The 3337-nt window shown below is 48.1% G+C and overlaps 1 pseudogene; it reads left to right on the top strand.

Moving 5' to 3' along the window:
* Positions 1-2057: 2057 nt before the first annotated feature.
* LOC137763619 (3-oxo-5-alpha-steroid 4-dehydrogenase 1-like) lies at positions 2058-2633 on the top strand (annotated as a pseudogene).
* The last annotated feature ends 704 nt before the right edge of the window (positions 2634-3337 follow it).

Here is a 3337-nt window from a genome sequence, read left to right as displayed (position 1 = left end):
ATTTACAGTCTCATAAAATCAGTCACTGTGCCTATTCGCTAGAAGCAATTTTGGCCAAATAAATAGTTCATTAGTTCATCCCCTGTGGGTATTCAATAGTTGATTGTTGCTCCCATAAAAATAATCTCTTTGCTTCCCACTACTATGCAGGCTAGCTTACTTTCCACGATGGCTGACATGCACATATATGTACATATATATATATATAAATTTTTTATATATATATACAATCTGTATGTACATGTGTCTGCAAATGACACCTTATATCACTAAAAAAGAGGAAAATACACTTTGATTTATTATCATCAAGCTTCCACCTTCACGTTGGCCAGTTCAGGCAAAAGTTCAAGTTCTTTCAGTGAATGGATTCTTAATCATTTTCCTTACACAAACAGTATGTTTACATCATAGAACTGAAAGTCAGTGAGAACCAAATAACAGAAAAATTCCAAATGTTCTTGGTTGGCCATGTTAAGAATCCACAAACACGAGAAAATAACTGACAATTTAGAAAAAGAAAATGGAGAAATAAGGGGAAAAAATGAAACAACTCTATGTTGCAACAATGTTCTGAGTACCAAAGACTTCAATGGCAAGGAAGGGACTCTAGAGGTAGCTTCCTAGAATATTATCCAGCCCTTCAGGCATGTGCCAAAGACCCCTCAAAGGAGAACCCAGTGATAGCTTTCAGCTGAAGCTGCCTGGTGAGGTGGCCTTAATGCATCCCCTGTGAATGCTTTGAAGTTCACACCCTACACAAATGCAGAAGTGCTTTTGTTTCTTTCCTTATTTTATATAAATTTCCCATATATTAAAAAAAAAAAACACATAATATTCTGCAGTTAACTCCAACTTCCTATAAGTGAATTTTCTACAGTCAATAGAAAACACCAACTCCCAAGTATTCAACTGTTATTGGGTTCTTTATGCCTACAATGAAGCCTAGATGAGGGGCTGGCAAACTTTTTCTGTAAAGGACCAGGTCGTAAATATTTAGGCTTTGTGGACAATACCCTCTGTATTGCAACTATTCAACTTTGCTGTTACAGGGGGAAAGCAGCCACAGACACTAACATTAACAATGGCTGTGTTCCAATAAAACTTGATTTATGGACACTGACGTTTGAATTCCACATAATTTTTACATATCACAAAATACTACTCTTTTGATTTTTTCAACCATTTTATTTGTTTATTTACTTATTTATTTATTGGCTGCGTTGGGTCTTCGTTGCTACGCGCGGGCTTTCTCTAGTTGTGGTGAGCGGGGGCTACTCTCCGTTGCGGTGCGCGGGCTTCTCATTACGGTGGCTTCTCTTGCTGGGGAGGACAGGCTCTAGGCGCGTGGGCTTCAGTGGTTGTGGCTCGCGGGCTCTAGAGTGTAGGCTCGGTAGTTGTGGCGCAGGGGCTTAGTCGCTCCGTGGGATCTTCCCGGACCAGAGACTGAACCCATGTCCCCTGCATTGGCAGGCGGATTGTTAACCACTGCACCACCAGGGAAGTCCTCAACCACTTTAAAATATAAAAATTTTCTTATCTGTGAGCTGCTCAAAAACAAGCTGTTTGGAGCCTGATAGATATGGTTTGCTGACCCCTGGCTGGATCATTGGTTTTTAATGTGTGGCTCATAAACCATGTTGGTGAGTGAGAGAGGGGCGTTTGGAGCACAGAATCATCACAAGGAATCTTCAAACGAAGCAATGTCTCTAAAGAAATGACCTTCTTATGTACATGCTATCTATTTTTCAAATGTATATACATTCAACTGAAATTAGCAAAATAAAAATCTTAGTACCTTCAAGCAAGTTAACAAGGTAAGTAACAAGAGAGTCAAACAGCTCCCGCCCAGTCCGCGGCGCGCCCCCTGGGCTGGTGAAACAGGCGGGGTCGGCGTATCCACTGCCTCCCGGCCGCCAGGGCCGCATGGATCCCGGCCCCGGCTTTTGACAGCGGGTCCCGACCTCACGTAGCCGCGCCTCCCGCCGCCCCCGCCGCCGCCCCCTACATGTGGCGCGTCGCGGCTGCCTGGCCTTGGAGCACGCCTGCCGTCCCCCACAATGGAGCTGGCCGGGCGGTTCCTGCTGGACGCGCTCGCGCACCTGGAGCGCGCCCTGGGCTTCCTGTGCTACGTGCTGCTGAAGCTGGCGGGCTCGCCCTCCGGGCGCTACGCCCCGGCGCGCTCCGCATTTCGGCTGCGGGCGCGGGCCGCCTGGGCGGGGCAGCAGCTGCCCTCGCTGGCGGTGCCGCTCCTCGCGTGCGCGGAGCGCCTCAGCCTCTGGCCCGACTGCATCCTCCTGACCATGTTCCTCATCCATTACGCGCAAAGGTTTTGCCTTGTGGTTGACAGGCATGCTGATAAACATCCATTCAGATCACGTCCTAAGGAACCTCAGGAAACCAGGGGAGACTGGATATAAAATACCAAGGTGGTGGGGGGCTTGCTAATACATCACTGCAGCCAACCACTTGCGAGAGAAGTCGTCGAGTGGTGCGGCTTCGCGCTCTCCAGCGGGTCCATCCAAGGCTGGGCTTTTGCTGTGTTCACCAGGGCTCAGCAGCTTCACCAGTGGTACCACGAGAAATCTGAAGACTACGCAAAATTCAGAAAAATTATGACTCCGTTTTTGTTTTAAGTTCGTTGTCAATGGGGTTATCTTCAACTTGAAGCTTTTCGATCATGTTTCTCTCCGGATGATATAAATGAATTTATGTCTCTGTGATTTTTCTGCTACTTCACCTTTTGCAAGATTTGCTCTAGGATTTTTTTCCACTAGCAAATGTGTAAGCTACCTAATAACAGTCTAATCAAACTGAAATTGCAGGTTGAAGTATGATGCTGCATACCAGGTCACGGATCTGGAACTCTGTAATTGCAGCTTGACCCTCCTCTGATTTTGGGTTTGCCTCTATGGACCCAAACATTCTCTACCCCTTGCACAACCCCCTACAGCAATGGGTTTAAGGTCAAAGGTGATGTTGTCCCCTCCCCCTATGGAGGCGTGTTCTGTCTTCATGTCCCTCTCATCCCCCTAGGTCCGAGAGGCCTGAGTCCCCACAGAGTACCCACCATAGCCTCTCACTGTTGGATGCTAGGCAGGCGGAGAAGTTGGGTGTAGGGAGAGGAGAGGCCCAGCAGAGGCCGGTGCAAATGGCCTCTGGCACCTGCTCCAGCCTGGTCCACCAGGTGACTTCACTGGCAGGACAGGGCACTGGAGGCATTCTTAAGGAGCAAGCTGCTGGGTCCCCCATGAAAGGGACTTCTTGGAGGCCCTCAGCTGGGAGCACGAAGGTGCCGCAGGGCAGCCCTCCCATCTCTGGTCACTCGCCATGAGCCATT

The sequence above is a fragment of the Eschrichtius robustus genome, chromosome 4 (assembly GCF_028021215.1).
Source record: "Eschrichtius robustus isolate mEscRob2 chromosome 4, mEscRob2.pri, whole genome shotgun sequence".
Taxonomy (NCBI): Eukaryota; Metazoa; Chordata; class Mammalia; order Artiodactyla; family Eschrichtiidae; genus Eschrichtius; species Eschrichtius robustus.
The sequence above is the reverse complement of the archived record's forward strand: the minus strand, read 5'-3'. Positions and strand labels throughout refer to the sequence as shown.